Source organism: Pristiophorus japonicus, unplaced genomic scaffold, assembly GCF_044704955.1.
Source record: "Pristiophorus japonicus isolate sPriJap1 unplaced genomic scaffold, sPriJap1.hap1 HAP1_SCAFFOLD_1972, whole genome shotgun sequence".
In the NCBI taxonomy this organism is placed as follows: domain Eukaryota; kingdom Metazoa; phylum Chordata; class Chondrichthyes; family Pristiophoridae; genus Pristiophorus; species Pristiophorus japonicus.
The window spans coordinates 19,508-35,445 of record NW_027251666.1 but is presented as its reverse complement, the minus strand read 5'-3'; the positions used below and the strand labels follow the sequence as shown (position 1 = coordinate 35,445).

The 15,938-nt window shown below is 53.3% G+C and overlaps 3 non-coding genes across 3 annotated transcripts; all 3 read right to left on the bottom strand.

Annotated features, from left to right (window-relative positions):
• Positions 1-3,490: 3,490 nt before the first annotated feature.
• Positions 3,491-3,563, bottom strand: trnat-ugu (transfer RNA threonine (anticodon UGU)). Its single transcript has one exon. It is a non-coding gene; the product is annotated as a tRNA-Thr (tRNA).
• Positions 3,564-6,445: 2,882 nt separating this feature from the next.
• Positions 6,446-6,518, bottom strand: trnat-ugu (transfer RNA threonine (anticodon UGU)). Its single transcript has one exon. It is a non-coding gene; the product is annotated as a tRNA-Thr (tRNA).
• A 1,925-nt stretch (positions 6,519-8,443) lies between these two features.
• On the bottom strand, positions 8,444-8,517 carry trnat-ugu (transfer RNA threonine (anticodon UGU)). Its single transcript has one exon. It is a non-coding gene; the product is annotated as a tRNA-Thr (tRNA).
• Positions 8,518-15,938: the final 7,421 nt, after the last annotated feature.

The window sequence follows — 15,938 nt, the reverse complement described above, 5'->3', positions numbered from 1 at the left end:
AGGGAGGGGAAGGAGTGAGAGAGAGGGGGAAGGGGAGACAGGGGGGAAGAGAGAGGGGAAGGGGAGAGACAGAGGGGGAGAGGAAAGAGGGAGGAAGGGGAGAGAGTGTGTGGAAGGGAGGGAGAGAGTGGATGGAGTGAGAGAGGCAAGGAGAGAGGGGGAAGGAGTGGTTAGCGGACAGAGGGGTTGGGGAGAGAAGTAAGATAGATGAGGAAGGAGAGAGAGGGGAAGGAGTGGGGAGCGAATGAAAGTAGAGAGGGAAGGGGAGAGCAAGAGAGAGGAAGGGGTGAGACAGGGTGAGGCGAGGGATGGGGACGGGGGGAGAGGGGAATAAGTCAGAGACGTGGAAAGCGAGATAGTTGGAAAGGGAGAGTGGAGAAAAATGATGTAGAGGAGGAAAATGATGTAGAACAGGTCGTGATGGGGAAGGGAGAGAGAGATTTGGAAGGGGAGAGCGTGTAAGAGAGACGACATGCCTGTTGTTCCAGGGTCGGTCTCAGAGATGTTTAATATTTATTATTAAAGCCCCTGTTAATTGACTGTAAATTTAAATACTGACACTAATTTTGAGTAGACCCCAGTGAGGTTTGAAGCCACGACTCCTGGTTTACAAGACCAGTGCTATGGAGCCACCCGCCCTGGGAAAGACAGGGGAAGGAGCAGGAAAGAGAGTGGAAGGGAAAAGAGAGAGTGGAAGGAGTGAGAGAGAGGGGGAAGGCGAGAGAGAGGGAGGGGGAAGGGAGAGAGTGGGGAAGAGAGGGAGGTGGGGCAAGTGAGGGAGGGGATGGAGAGAGGGAGAGTGTGGAATGGGCGAGAGAGGGGAAGGGAAGAGAGTGGGGAAGGAGTGGGAGAGAGAGAGGGAGAGGAGAGAGTGGGCGGGGAAGGGGATGGGGAGACAGTGAGGAAGAGAGAGGGTCAGGGGAGAGAGTGGAGAAGGGGAGAGAGTGGGGAAGGGGCGAGAGTGGGGAAGGGGAGAGAGAGGGGAAGGGGCGAGAGTGGGGAAGGGGAGAGAGTGGGGAAGGGGCGAGAGTGGGGAAGTGGAGAGAGAGGGGAAGGGGCGAGAGTGGGGAAGGGGAGAGAGTGGGGAAGGGGAGAGGGGAATGAGTGATAAAGAGAAACGGGGAAAGCAAGAGAGAGTAAAAAGAGGCAGAATGTGTAGTGACGGGGAAAGGGAAAGGAGAATCTTCTGTTCAAGGTTCGGTCTCGGAGCTGTTTAATATTCATAATTAAACCCCTTGTTAATTGACAGTGTATTTAAATACTAAACTAATTTTGACAAAGCCCCAGAGAGATTTGATCTCACGACCCATGGTTGATAAGACCAGTGCTCTAACCCCTGAGCTATGGAGCTACCTGCTCTGTGAAAGATAGAGGAAGGAGCAGGAAAGAGACAGGAAGGGAAAAGAGAGAGTTGAATGAGTGAGAGGGAAGGGGAAGGGGAGAGGGAGGGGAAGGAGTGAGAGAGAGGGGGAAGGGGAGACAGGGGGGAAGAGAGAGGGGAAGGGGAGAGACAGAGGGGGAGAGGAAAGAGGGAGGAAGGGGAGAGAGTGTGTGGAAGGGAGGGAGAGAGTGGATGGAGTGAGAGAGGCAAGGAGAGAGGGGGAAGGAGTGGTTAGCGGACAGAGGGGTTGGGGAGAGAAGTAAGATAGATGAGGAAGGAGAGAGAGGGGAAGGAGTGGGGAGCGAATGAAAGTAGAGAGGGAAGGGGAGAGCAAGAGAGAGGAAGGGGTGAGACAGGGTGAGGCGAGGGATGGGGACGGGGGGAGAGGGGAATAAGTCAGAGACGTGGAAAGCGAGATAGTTGGAAAGGGAGAGTGGAGAAAAAAGATGTAGAGGAGGAAAATGATGTAGAACAGGTCGTGATGGGGAAGGGAGAGAGAGATTTGGAAGGGGAGAGCGTGTAAGAGAGACGACATGCCTGTTGTTCCAGGGTCGGTCTCAGAGATGTTTAATATTTATTATTAAAGCCCCTGTTAATTGACTGTAAATTTAAATACTGACACTAATTTTGAGTAGACCCCAGTGAGGTTTGAACCCACGACTCCTGGTTTACAAGACCAGTGCTATGGAGCCACCCGCCCTGGGAAAGACAGGGGAAGGAGCAGGAAAGAGAGTGGAAGGGAAAAGAGAGAGTGGAAGGAGTGAGAGAGAGGGGGAAGGCGAGAGAGAGGGAGGGGGAAGGGAGAGAGTGGGGAAGAGAGGGAGGTGGGGCAAGTGAGGGAGGGGATGGAGAGAGGGAGAGTGTGGAATGGGCGAGAGAGGGGAAGGGAAGAGAGTGGGGAAGGAGTGGGAGAGAGAGAGGGAGAGGAGAGAGTGGGCGGGGAAGGGGATGGGGAGACAGTGAGGAAGAGAGAGGGTCAGGGGAGAGAGTGGAGAAGGGGAGAGAGTGGGGAAGGGGCGAGAGTGGGGAAGGGGAGAGAGAGGGGAAGGGGCGAGAGTGGGGAAGGGGAGAGAGTGGGGAAGGGGAGAGAGTGGGGAAGGGGCGAGAGTGGGGAAGTGGAGAGAGAGGGGAAGGGGCGAGAGTGGGGAAGGGGAGAGAGTGGGGAAGGGGAGAGGGGAATGAGTGATAAAGAGAAACGGGGAAAGCGAGAGAGAGTAAAAAGAGGCAGAATGTGTAGTGACGGGGAAAGGGAAAGGAGAATCTTCTGTTCAAGGTTCGGTCTCGGAGCTGTTTAATATTCATAATTAAACCCCTTGTTAATTGACAGTGTATTTAAATACTAAACTAATTTTGACAAAGCCCCAGAGAGATTTGATCTCACGACCCATGGTTGATAAGACCAGTGCTCTAACCCCTGAGCTATGGAGCTACCTGCTCTGTGAAAGATAGAGGAAGGAGCAGGAAAGAGACAGGAAGGGAAAAGAGAGAGCGTTGAATGAATGAGAGGGAGGGGGAATGAGAGGGAGGGGGAAGGGGAGGGGGAGGGGAAGGAGTGAGAGAGAGGGGGAAGGGGAGACAGGGGGAAGAGAGAGGGGAAGGGGAGAGACAGAGGGGGAGAGGAAAGAGGGAGGAAGGGGAGAGCGTGTGTGGAAAGGAGGGAGAGAGTGGATGGAGTGAGAGAGGCAAGGAGAGAGGGGGAAGGAGTGGTTAGCGGACAGCAGGGTTGGGGAGAGAAGTAAGATCGATGAGGAAGGAGAGAGAGGGGAAGGAGTGGGGAGCGAATGAAAGTAGAGAGGGAAGGGGAGAGCAAGAGAGGAGAAGGGGTGAGAGAGGGTGAGGCGAGGGATGGGGACGGGGGGAGAGGGGAATGAGTCAGAGACGGGGAAAGCGAGATAGTTGGAAAGGGAGAGTGGAGAAAAATGATGTAGAGGAGGAAAATGATGTAGAACAGGTCGTGATGGGGAAGGGAGAGAGAGATTTGGAAGGGGAGAGCGTCTAAGAGAGACGACATGCCTGTTGTTCCAGGGTCGGTCTCAGAGATGTTTAATAATAATAATTAAAGCCCCTGTTAATTGACTGTAAATTTAAATACTGACACTAATTTTGAGTAGACCCCAGTGAAGTTTGAACCCACGACTCCTGGTTTACAAGACCAGTGCTCTGACCCCTGAGCTATGGAGCCACCCGCCCTAGGAAAGACAGGGGAAGGAGCAGGAAAGAGAGTGGAAGGGAAAAGAGAGAGTGGAAGGAGTGAGAGAGAGGGGGAAGGCGAGAGAGAGGGAGGGGGAAGGGAGAGAGTGGGGAAGAGAGGGAGGTGGGGCAAGTGAGGGAGGGGATGGAGAGAGGGAGAGTGTGGAATGGGTGAGAGAGGGGAAGGGAAGAGAGTGGGGAAGGAGTGGGAGAGAGAGAGGGAGAGGAGAGAGTGGGCGGGGAAGGGGATGGGGAGACAGTGAGGAAGAGAGAGGGTCAGGGGAGAGAGTGGAGAAGGGGAGAGAGTGGGGAAGGGGCGAGAGTGGGGAAGGGGAGAGAGAGGGGAAGGGGCGAGAGTGGGGAAGGGGAGAGAGTGGGGAAGGGGAGAGAGTGGGGAAGGGGCGAGAGTGGGGAAGTGGAGAGAGAGGGGAAGGGGCGAGAGTGGGGAAGGGGAGAGAGTGGGGAAGGGGAGAGGGGAATGAGTGATAAAGAGAAACGGGGAAAGCAAGAGAGAGTAAAAAGAGGCAGAATGTGTAGTGACGGGGAAAGGGAAAGGAGAATCTTCTGTTCAAGGTTCGGTCTCGGAGCTGTTTAATATTCATAATTAAACCCCTTGTTAATTGACAGTGTATTTAAATACTAAACTAATTTTGACAAAGCCCCAGAGAGATTTGATCTCACGACCCATGGTTGATAAGACCAGTGCTCTAACCCCTGAGCTATGGAGCTACCTGCTCTGTGAAAGATAGAGGAAGGAGCAGGAAAGAGACAGGAAGGGAAAAGAGAGAGTTGAATGAGTGAGAGGGAAGGGGAAGGGGAGAGGGAGGGGAAGGAGTGAGAGAGAGGGGGAAGGGGAGACAGGGGGGAAGAGAGAGGGGAAGGGGAGAGACAGAGGGGGAGAGGAAAGAGGGAGGAAGGGGAGAGAGTGTGTGGAAGGGAGGGAGAGAGTGGATGGAGTGAGAGAGGCAAGGAGAGAGGGGGAAGGAGTGGTTAGCGGACAGAGGGGTTGGGGAGAGAAGTAAGATAGATGAGGAAGGAGAGAGAGGGGAAGGAGTGGGGAGCGAATGAAAGTAGAGAGGGAAGGGGAGAGCAAGAGAGAGGAAGGGGTGAGACAGGGTGAGGCGAGGGATGGGGACGGGGGGAGAGGGGAATAAGTCAGAGACGTGGAAAGCGAGATAGTTGGAAAGGGAGAGTGGAGAAAAAAGATGTAGAGGAGGAAAATGATGTAGCACAGGTCGTGATGGGGAAGGGAGAGAGAGATTTGGAAGGGGAGAGCGTGTAAGAGAGACGACATGCCTGTTGTTCCAGGGTCGGTCTCAGAGATGTTTAATATTTATTATTAAAGCCCCTGTTAATTGACTGTAAATTTAAATACTGACACTAATTTTGAGTAGACCCCAGTGAGGTTTGAACCCACGACTCCTGGTTTACAAGACCAGTGCTATGGAGCCACCCGCCCTGGGAAAGACAGGGGAAGGAGCAGGAAAGAGAGTGGAAGGGAAAAGAGAGAGTGGAAGGAGTGAGAGAGAGGGGGAAGGCGAGAGAGAGGGAGGGGGAAGGGAGAGAGTGGGGAAGAGAGGGAGGTGGGGCAAGTGAGGGAGGGGATGGAGAGAGGGAGAGTGTGGAATGGGCGAGAGAGGGGAAGGGAAGAGAGTGGGGAAGGAGTGGGAGAGAGAGAGGGAGAGGAGAGAGTGGGCGGGGAAGGGGATGGGGAGACAGTGAGGAAGAGAGAGGGTCAGGGGAGAGAGTGGAGAAGGGGAGAGAGTGGGGAAGGGGCGAGAGTGGGGAAGGGGAGAGAGAGGGGAAGGGGCGAGAGTGGGGAAGGGGAGAGAGTGGGGAAGGGGAGAGAGTGGGGAAGGGGCGAGAGTGGGGAAGTGGAGAGAGAGGGGAAGGGGCGAGAGTGGGGAAGGGGAGAGAGTGGGGAAGGGGAGAGGGGAATGAGTGATAAAGAGAAACGGGGAAAGCGAGAGAGAGTAAAAAGAGGCAGAATGTGTAGTGACGGGGAAAGGGAAAGGAGAATCTTCTGTTCAAGGTTCGGTCTCGGAGCTGTTTAATATTCATAATTAAACCCCTTGTTAATTGACAGTGTATTTAAATACTAAACTAATTTTGACAAAGCCCCAGAGAGATTTGATCTCACGACCCATGGTTGATAAGACCAGTGCTCTAACCCCTGAGCTATGGAGCTACCTGCTCTGTGAAAGATAGAGGAAGGAGCAGGAAAGAGACAGGAAGGGAAAAGAGAGAGCGTTGAATGAATGAGAGGGAGGGGGAATGAGAGGGAGGGGGAAGGGGAGGGGGAGGGGGAGGGGAAGGAGTGAGAGAGAGGGGGAAGGGGAGACAGGGGGAAGAGAGAGGGGAAGGGGAGAGACAGAGGGGGAGAGGAAAGAGGGAGGAAGGGGAGAGAGTGTGTGGAAAGGAGGGAGAGAGTGGATGGAGTGAGAGAGGCAAGGAGAGAGGGGGAAGGAGTGGTTAGCGGACAGCAGGGTTGGGGAGAGAAGTAAGATCGATGAGGAAGGAGAGAGAGGGGAAGGAGTGGGGAGCGAATGAAAGTAGAGAGGGAAGGGGAGAGCAAGAGAGGAGAAGGGGTGAGAGAGGGTGAGGCGAGGGATGGGGACGGGGGGAGAGGGGAATGAGTCAGAGACGGGGAAAGCGAGATAGTTGGAAAGGGAGAGTGGAGAAAAATGATGTAGAGGAGGAAAATGATGTAGAACAGGTCGTGATGGGGAAGGGAGAGAGAGATTTGGAAGGGGAGAGCGTCTAAGAGAGACGACATGCCTGTTGTTCCAGGGTCGGTCTCAGAGATGTTTAATAATAATAATTAAAGCCCCTGTTAATTGACTGTAAATTTAAATACTGACACTAATTTTGAGTAGACCCCAGTGAGGTTTGAACCCACGACTCCTGGTTTACAAGACCAGTGCTCTGACCCCTGAGCTATGGAGCCACCCGCCCTAGGAAAGACAGGGGAAGGAACAGGAAAGAGAGTGGAAGGGAAAAGAGAGAGTGGAAGGAGTGAGAGAGAGGGGGAAGGCGAGAGAGAGGGAGGGGGAAGGGAGAGAGTGGGGAAGAGAGGGAGGTGGGGCAAGTGAGGGAGGGGATGGAGAGAGGGAGAGTGTGGAATGGGTGAGAGAGGGGAAGGGATGAGAGTGGGGAAGGAGTGGGAGAGAGAGAGGGAGAGGAGAGAGTGGGAGGGGAAGGGGATAGGGAGACAGTGAGGAAAAGAGAGGGTCAGGGCAGAGATGGGGAAGGGGAGAGAGTGGGGAAGGGGAGAGAGAGGGGAAGGGGAGAGAGTGGGGAAGGGGAGAGAGAGGGGAAGGGGCGAGAGTGGGGAAGGGGAAAGAGAGGGGAAGGGGAGAGAGTGGGGAATGAGGGAGAGAGTGGGGAAGGGGAGAGAGAGGGGAAGGGGCGAGAGTGGGGAATGAGTGAGAGAGTGGGGAAGGGGAGAGAGAGGGGAAGGGGCGAGAGTGGGGAAGGGGAGAGAGTGGGGAAAGGGAGAGAGTGGGGAATGAGGGAGAGAGTGGGTAAGGGGAGAGAGAGGGGAAGGGGCGAGAGTGGGGAAGGGGCGAGAGAGGGGAAGTGGAGAGAGTGGGGAAGGGAGAGAGTGGGGAAGGGGAGAGAGTGGGGAAGGGGAGAGAGTGGGGAATGAGGGAGAGAGTGGGGAAGGGGAGAGGGGAATGAGTGATAAAGAGAAACGGGGAAAGCGAGAGAGAGTAAAAAGAGGCAGAATGTGTCGTGACGGGGAAAGGGAAAGGAGAATCTTCTGTTCAAGGTTCGGTCTCGGAGCTGTTTAATATTCATAATTAAACCCCTTGTTAATTGACAGTGTATTTAAATACTAAACTAATTTTGACAAAGCTCCAGAGAGATTTCACCTCACGACCCCTGGTTGATAAGACCAGTGCTCTAACCCCTGAGCTATGGAGCTACTTGCTCTGTGAAAGATAGAGGAAGGAGCAGGAAAGAGACAGGAAGGGAAAAGAGAGAGTCGATTGAGTGAGAGGGAGGGGGAAGGGGAGAGGGAGGGAAAGGAGTGAGAGAGAGGGGGAAGGGGAGACAGGGGGGAAGAGAGAGGGGAAGGGGAGAGACAGAGGGGGAGAGGAAAGAGGGAGGAAGGGGAGAGAGTGTGTGGAAGGGAGGGAGAGAGTGGATGGAGTGAGAGAGGCAAGGAGAGAGGGGGAAGGAGTGGTTAGCGGACAGAGGGGTTGGGGAGAGAAGTAAGATAGATGAGGAAGGATAGAGAGGGGAAGGAGTGGGGAGCGAATGAAAGTAGAGAGAGAAGGGGAGAGCAAGAGAGAGGAAGGGGTGAGACAGGGTGAGGCGAGGGATGGGGACGGGGGGAGAGGGGAATAAGTCAGAGACGTGGAAAGCGAGATAGTTGGAAAGGGAGAGTGGAGAAAAATGATGTAGAGGAGGAAAATGATGTAGAACAGGTCGTGATGGGGAAGGGAGAGAGAGAGGGAGAGGAGAGAGTGGGCGGGGAAGGAGATGGGGAGACAGTGAGGAAGAGAGAGGGTCAGGGGAGAGAGTGGGGAAGGGGAGAGAGAGGGGAAGGGGCGAGAGTGGGGAATGAGGGAGAGAGTGGGGAAGGGGAGAGAGAGGGGAAGGGGAGAGAGTGGGGATGGGGAGAGAGAGGGGAAGGGGAGAGAGTGGGGAAGGGAGAGAGTGGGGAAGGGGAGAGGGAAATGAGTGATAAAGAGAAACGGGGAAAGCGAGAGAGCGGGAAAGAGTAAAAAGAGGCAGAATGTGTAGTGATGGGGAAAGGGAAAGGCGAATCTTCTGTTCAAGGTTCGGTCTCGGAGCTGTTTAATATTCATAATTAAAGCCCCTGTTAATTGATAGTGTATTTAAATACTGACACTAATTTTGAGTCGGCCCCAGTGAGATTTGAACCCACGACTCCTGGTTTACAAAACCAGTGCTCTGACCCCCTGAGCTATGGAGCCACCAGCGCTGGAAAAGACAGGAAAAGCTGCAGGAAAGAGAGTGGAAGGGAAAAGAGAGAGTGAAATGATTGAGAGAGAGGGGGAAGGCGAGAGAGAGGGAGGGAAAAGGGAGAGAGTGGGGAAGAGAGGGAGGTGGGGCAAGTGAGGGAGGTGATGGAGAGAGGGAGAGTGTGGAATGGGCGAGAGAGGGGAAGGGAAGAGAGTGGGGAAGGAGTGGGAGAGAGAGAGGGAGAGGAGAGAGTGGGAGGGGAAGGGGATGGGGAGACAGTGAGGAAGAGAGAGGGTCAGGGCAGAGAGTGGGGAAGGGGAGAGAGTGGGGAAGGGGAGAGAGAGGGGAAGGGGAGAGAGTGGGGAAGGGGAGAGAGTGGGGAATGAGGGAGAGAGTGGGGAAGGGGAGAGAGAAGGGAAAGGGAGAGAGTGGGGAAGGGGAGAGAGAGGGGAAAGGGAGAGAGTGAGGAATGAGGGAGAGAGTGGGTAAGGGGAGAGAGTGGGTAAGGGGAGAGGGAGGGGAAGTGGAGAGAGTGGGGAAGGGAGAGAGTGGGGAAGGGGAGAGAGTGGGGAAGGGGAGAGGGGAATGAGTGATAAAGAGAAACGGGGAAAGCGAGAGAGAGTAAAAAGAGGCAGAATGTGTAGTGACGGGGAAAGGGAAAGGAGAATCTTCTGTTCAAGGTTCGGTCTCGGAGCTGTTTAATATTCATAATTAAACCCCTTGTTAATTGACAGTGTATTTAAATACTAAACTAATTTTGACAAAGCCCCAGAGAGATTTGATCTCACGATCCCTGGTTGATAAGACCAGTGCTCTAACCCCTGAGCTATGGAGCTACCTGCTCTGTGAAAGATAGAGGAAGGAGCAGGAAAGAGACAGGAAGGGACAAGAGAGAGTTGAATGAGTGAGAGGGAGGGGGAAGGGGAGAGGGAGAGGGAGGGGAAGGAGGGAGAGGGAGGGGAAGGAGTGAGAGGGAGGGGGAAGGGGAGAGGGAGGGGAAGGAGTGAGAGGGAGGGGGAAGGGGAGAGGGAGGGGAAGGAGTGAGAGAGGGGGGGAAGGGGAGAGGGAGGGGAAGGAGTGAAAGAGAGGGGGAAGGGGAGACAGGGGGGAAGAGAGAGGGGAAGGGGGGAAGAGAGAGGGGAAGGGGAGAGATAGAGGGGGAGAGGAAAGAGGGAGGAAGGGGAGAGAGTGTGTGGAAGGGGGAGAGAGTGGATGGAGTGAGAGAGGCAAGGAGAGAGGGGGAAGGAGTGGTTAGCGGACAGAGGGGTTGTGCGCCGGCGTGGGCCAGCCTATTGGCCGCGGACGGACGATGCTTCGCCGCCGCCGTCGCGGAGGATGGAGGAGCGCGCCCGGCGTCCCCACGGACTCACATTCTCACGGACATGCGCGGGCGGCGAGATTTGGTTGGCGGATGGCGGCTGCGGGACACCTTCGGGCGGGGACGGGCCTTAGTTACTGTCGGAGATTGCGGGGAATTCGGCCGCCATCTTTGGGCAGCACGGGACCGACCGCCGCGGGGAGCGACAGGGGCGGGGCTTCCTCGACGTCACAATGCTTCCCATTGTCCCGCTGCAGGGCAGGGAGCATGCGCGGTGGCCATCTTACTGCAGGGTGGCCATCAGGTGCAGGATGGGGACCAGTGACATGAATACATGAGAACATCAGAAATAGGAGATGAGTCGGCATTTGGTCCCTCGAGCCTGCCACCATTCAATAAGATGATGGCTGCAGCATCTGGGGTGGTTCTCCTTGGAGCAGTGAAGGTGCAGGGCAGGTTTAACAGAGTTGCTCACAATCAGGAAGCTTTAGATTGAGTCAGGGACCAGACTTATGTGTTCTGCTCACACAATCAGAGAATGGTTACTGCACGGAAGGCCATTCAGCCCATCCAGCCCTTGCTGGCTCCCAGCTAGTCCCACTGCCCCGGCTTTTCCTCCGGCCCTGCAAATGTTTTCTTTCAGATAATTATACAACTCCCTTTTGAAAGCAGTGATTGAGTCTGCCTCCACCACCTTTTTCAGGCTGTGCATTCCAAATCGTAACCACTTGCTGCATAAAATAGATTTTTCTTACATCACCTTTGGTTCTTCTGCCAATTTGCTCATGTACCAGCAGATTGGATGAACGAGTGAATCCCTTCATATACACAGGGCAGTTGAACGGCCTCTCTCCATTGTCACGGCGTCGATGAGTTTCCAGTGCAGAGGGGCAATTGAATCCCTTCCCACAATCCCCACATTTTCACGGTTTCTCCGTGGTGCGGGTGCCCTTGTGTCTCTCCAGGTTGGACGATCAGTTGAAGCCTGATCCACACACAGAACATGTGTACGGTTTCTCCCCACTGTGAATGGTGTGATGTTTTTTCAGGCTGTGCAATTGGTTAAAGCTATTTTCACAGGCAGTGCACTGGAACACTCTCACTCGGGTGTGTGTGTGTGTCTCGTTCATCCCACTTACTGGTACACGAGCGAATTCACACTGGGGAGAAGCTGTTCAACTGTCCTGTGTGTAGTTTCTTTGTGTGTCTTACCCACAGTCTACCAAAGAGTCCACCATCGGAGCAGGCCAGGGAGCAGAAGGAGCAGCATGGCGGCCTGGCCCAGCAGTCTGTGCGGACCCTAGCCTGCGACCACCATTGGAGCAGGCCGGGGAGCAGAAAGAGAAGCATGGCAGCCTAGCCCAGCAGATTGAGCGGCCCCCGGCCTGCGAGCACCATCGGAGCAGGCCAGCGAGCGGACGCAGCAGCGTGGTGGCCTAGACCAGCAGTCTGAGTGGCCCCCGGCCTGCGACCACCATTGAAGCAGGCCGGGGAGCGGAAGGAGCAGCGTGGCGGCGTACCACTCCAGGGAGCAGAATGTGCTGCAGCAGGTGAGCAATGGCAGTGAAAAGGGCCGTCACCAAGGTCCAGGGCAGTGATTGGAGCGTGGGCAGGTACAGCAGGAGCGGCGAGGTCGGGGTGAAGGAGCGGCGAGAGATTGTAGAGGGACGTGATTGGGGCCCAGGAGAGGCGCGAGTTCAGGGCCTAGAAGAGGTGAGGACCCAGGTGCAGCATGGACCAGCCCACACTGCGATTTGTATGCGCACTAGGTCCGTGCAGCAGAGCTGGTCTCCAATCGTCTTGATTACTCCTTGCCACTGGACCAAGACCTAGCTCTGTCAAGTCTGTGGTGGCTGGCATGCAATGGTCACCACACGTTAAAAATTCCACGCACAGGCATCTTCCAGCCTTCAAGATTTAGTTTGGACCTGGAATTTTAGGTGCTTCATTGAAACACGTGTGAACTTTTTAACATGGAAGCAAGTCATCCTCGATTCGAGAGACTGCCTATGATGATGATGATCTTCTGCCAATCACCATAAATCTGTCTCCTCTGGTTCTCAACCCTTCTGCCAGCGGGAACAGTATCTCTCTATCTAATCTGTCTGGACCACTCATGATTTGGAACACCTCTATCAACTCTGCTCTCAACCGTCTCTGCTCAAAGAAGAACAACCCCAGCTTCTCCAGTCTATCCACGTAACTGAAGTCCCTCATCTCATGAATCATTTTTGTCAATCTTTTCTGCACCCTCTCTAAGACCTTCACATCCTAATGTGCGGTGCCCGGAATTGGACACAATGCTCCAGTTGAGGCTGAACTAATGTTTTACAAAGGTTCATCATAACCTCCTTGCTTTTGTACGCCTCACCTCTGTGATGCACAGGATCCTGTAAATGTTTTAACTGCTTTCTCAACCTGTCCTGCCACCTTCAGCGATTTGTGTGCGTAAACCCGCTCACTGTTCATGCACCCACTTTAGGATTGTACCCTTTAGTTTATGTTGCCTCTATTCGTTCATTTATTCATGCTTCTCTAATTTTATTTCTTAATTCAGATTCACGGCCTCAATTTATTACCTCCTCTGAGCCCCTCAACTTAATCTGGCAGCATAATGTTGGCGAGTGGTGATTGATTGCCCTGGGAATCAACAGGAAGGGAGCTCAGAGATCGGTGGTGTTATGCTCATTATAAAGTAATGCAACTGAGTACTGTAGACAATGAGTAAGTGTGACGTTAGCTCCTTTATTCAGACTCCAAAGTGTTGGTACTGTGTGGGAGGCCTGCTTATATGCAGTGCTCCCAAGGGATGCTGGGATCCAACAGGTAAGCCCTCTGGTGGCAGTATTATACAGGTTGCCTGGGGTTGCATACATGACATCACTCCCTCCCAAAGTCAATAGTACTCTTATTTACAGGGTGAGACGATTTGGGGCTTTTCACTCCCTTGTCGATCGTCTCGGTACAAATGCAGTTGTGGGTGAGTTGGTTGGTTCTTCGCTGGGCTGCTGGACAGCTGCCCTTGCCGGGCTGCTGGGGATGGTGAGTTCAGTTTCGTGGTCAACCGTGATGTCGGTTGTCGCTTGTGTATATGTTGGAGGGTCGAAGTTGGTGGTTTCCTCATCAGGTTGCTCGTGGCTGTTTGTGAATCGCAGTTTGGTTTGGTCCAAATGATTTCTGCACATTAGTCCATTGGCAAGTTTGACCTGAAACACCTGACTCCCTGCTTTGGCTATGACAGTGCCAGCAAACCATTTGGGACCATGTCCACAATTGCGTACTAATACAGGGTAATTGACGTCAATATCACATGATAAGTCTGCATGATCATGGTACATGCTTCATTGATGCCACCTGTCCTCGATGTGATCATGGAGATCAGGGTGGACAAGAGAGAGCCTTGTTTTGAGCGCCCTTTTCATGAGCAGTTTGGCTGGGGGAACCCCGTGAGTGAGGGGGGTCTGGTGCAGTAGCTGAGCAGGACTTGGGACAGGCGGGTCTGTAGGGAGCCTTCCGATAAGCATTTCAAGCTTTGCTTGATGGTCTGGACTGCCCGTTCTGCCTGACCGTTGGATGTAGGCTTGAACGGGGCAGATGTGAAGTGCTTGATCCCATTGCGGGTCATGAATTCCTTGAATTCAGCACTGGTGATGTCCGACCCATTGTCGCTGACAAGGACATCGGGCAGACTGTGTGTGGCAAATATGGCTTGAAGGCTTTCGATGGTGGCAGTGGATGTGCTTACAGACAATATTACACATTCAATCCATTTTTAAGCATCCACAACAACCAAAAACATTTTGCCTAGGAACGGGCCTGCAAAGTCATTGTGGATCTTCGACCATGGTTTGGAGGGTCATGACCACAAACTTAGCGGTGCCTCTCTGGGTGTATTGCTCAGTTGAGAGCAAGTGTTGCATTGGCGCATGCATGACTCTAAGTCTGCGTCGATGCCGGGCCACCACACATGGGATCTGGCTATAGCTTTCATCATTACTATGCCTGGGTGGGTACTGTGTAGGTCGTGTATGAACATTTCCCTGTCTTTCTTAGGCAAAACCACGCAATTACCCCACAAAAGAGAGTCCGCCTGTATGGACATTTCATCGTTGCACCGCTGGAATGGCTTGATCTCTTCATGCATCTCTGCTGGGATGGTCTACCAGCTCCCATGGAGGACACTGTTTTTTTTACAAGGGACAGTAAAGGATCCCTGGCTGGTCCAGGTCCTGATCTGGCAGGCGGTAACGGGTGACTTTTCATTTTCAAATGCATCCATCACCAAGAGCAAGTTGCAGGCTTTGCCATTTCCACCCCGGTGGTGGGCAATAGTAGCTGACTGAGAGCATCAGCGCATTTCTCTGCCTGGTCTGTGGTGGATTACATAGTTGTATGCAGCCAGCATGAGTGCCCATGTTTGGATGCGGGCAGAGGCATTGGTATTAATCCCTTTGCTCTCTGAGAATAGCGATATGAGCGGCTTATGGTCAGTTTCCAGCTCAAACATGAGACCAAACAGATGCTGGTGCATTTTTTTCACCCTGTAAATGCATGCCAGAGCTTCTTTTTCAATCATGCTATAGACCCTTTCGGCCTTGGACAAACTCTTGGATGCATAGGCGACCGGTTGCAATGTTCCCGATTTGTTAGCTTGTTGTAACACACACCCGATCCTGTAAGAAGATGCATTGCAAGCTAGCACTAAGTGTTTACATGGGTTATACAAGACAAACAGTTTGTTGGAACATAACAGATTTCTGGCTTTCTCAAAAGCAGCCTCTTGTGATTTACCCCATACCCAGTCATCTCCCTTGCATAGTACATGTAGAGGTTCTAGCAAGGTGCTTAACCCAGGTAGGAAATTACCGAAATAGTTGAGGAGTCCCCAGAATGACGGCAGCTCTGTCACGTTCTGTGCTCTTGTCGCATTCTTGATGGCCTCCGTCTTGGCGTCGGTGGGTCTGATGCCATCTGCCGTAATTCTTCTCCCTAAGAACTCGACCTCTGGTGCCAGGAAAACACACTTTGCACATTTCAACCTGAGTCCCACGTGATCTAGCCGACTTAGAACCTCTTCCATGTTCTGCAAGTGTTCGACGATGTCCCGACATGTGACCAGTACGTCGTCCTGGAAAACCACGATGCGTGGAACCAACTGTAGAACACTTTCCATGTTCCTTTGGAAAATTGCTGCGGGCGATCGAATCTCAAACGGGCACCTATTGTAGATGAACAGATCTTTGTGCGTGTTGATGCAGGTGAGGCCTTTCGAAGATTCCGCCAGCTCCTGCGTGAACTTCTTTCCTCCAGCCAGAGTCACAAATAGGTCATCTGCCTTGGGTAGCGGGTACTGGTCCTGTAGCAAAAAACAGTCAATCGTTACTTTCTAGTCCCCACAAATTCTGACCGTACCGTCGCCTTTGAGAACCAGAACAATAGGGCTGGCCCACTCATTGAACTCTACCGGCGCAATGATGTCTTCTCACTGCAGCCTGTCCAGCTCAATTTCCACTTTCTCTCGCATCATATATGGTACCGCCTGTGCCTTTTGATGGATGGGTTGTGTACCGGGTACCAAGTGGATCTGTCCCTTTGACCCCGAGAAACTTCCGATGCCTGGCTCAAACAATGACGGGAACTTGCTCAGAACCTGGGCACATGAGGCTTCATCAACAGACGAGAATGCTCGGATGCTGTCCCAGTTCCAGCGGATTTTTCCTAGCCAGCTTCTGCCGAACAGCGTGGGGCTATCTCCTGGTGCAATCCATAGTGAGAGTTCGTGCACTGCTCCATCATAGGAGACTTTTACTGCTGCGCTGCCAATTACAGGGATCAGCTCTTTAGTGCAAGTTCTTACCTTGGTATGAATGGAGCTAATCTTGGGCCTGTGTGCCTTGTTGCACCACAGCCTGTCGAAGGCCTTTTTGCTCATGATAGACTGACTCGCACCCGTGTCCAGTTCCATGGATACTGGAATTCCATCCAATTTGACTTTTAGCATGATCGGTGGCCATTTCGTGGTGAAGGTGTGTACTCTGTACACTTCTGCCTCCTCAGTTCTAGTCTCTAGTTCAGCCTGATCAACCATGGATCTGTTCTCCTCCGCAACATGGT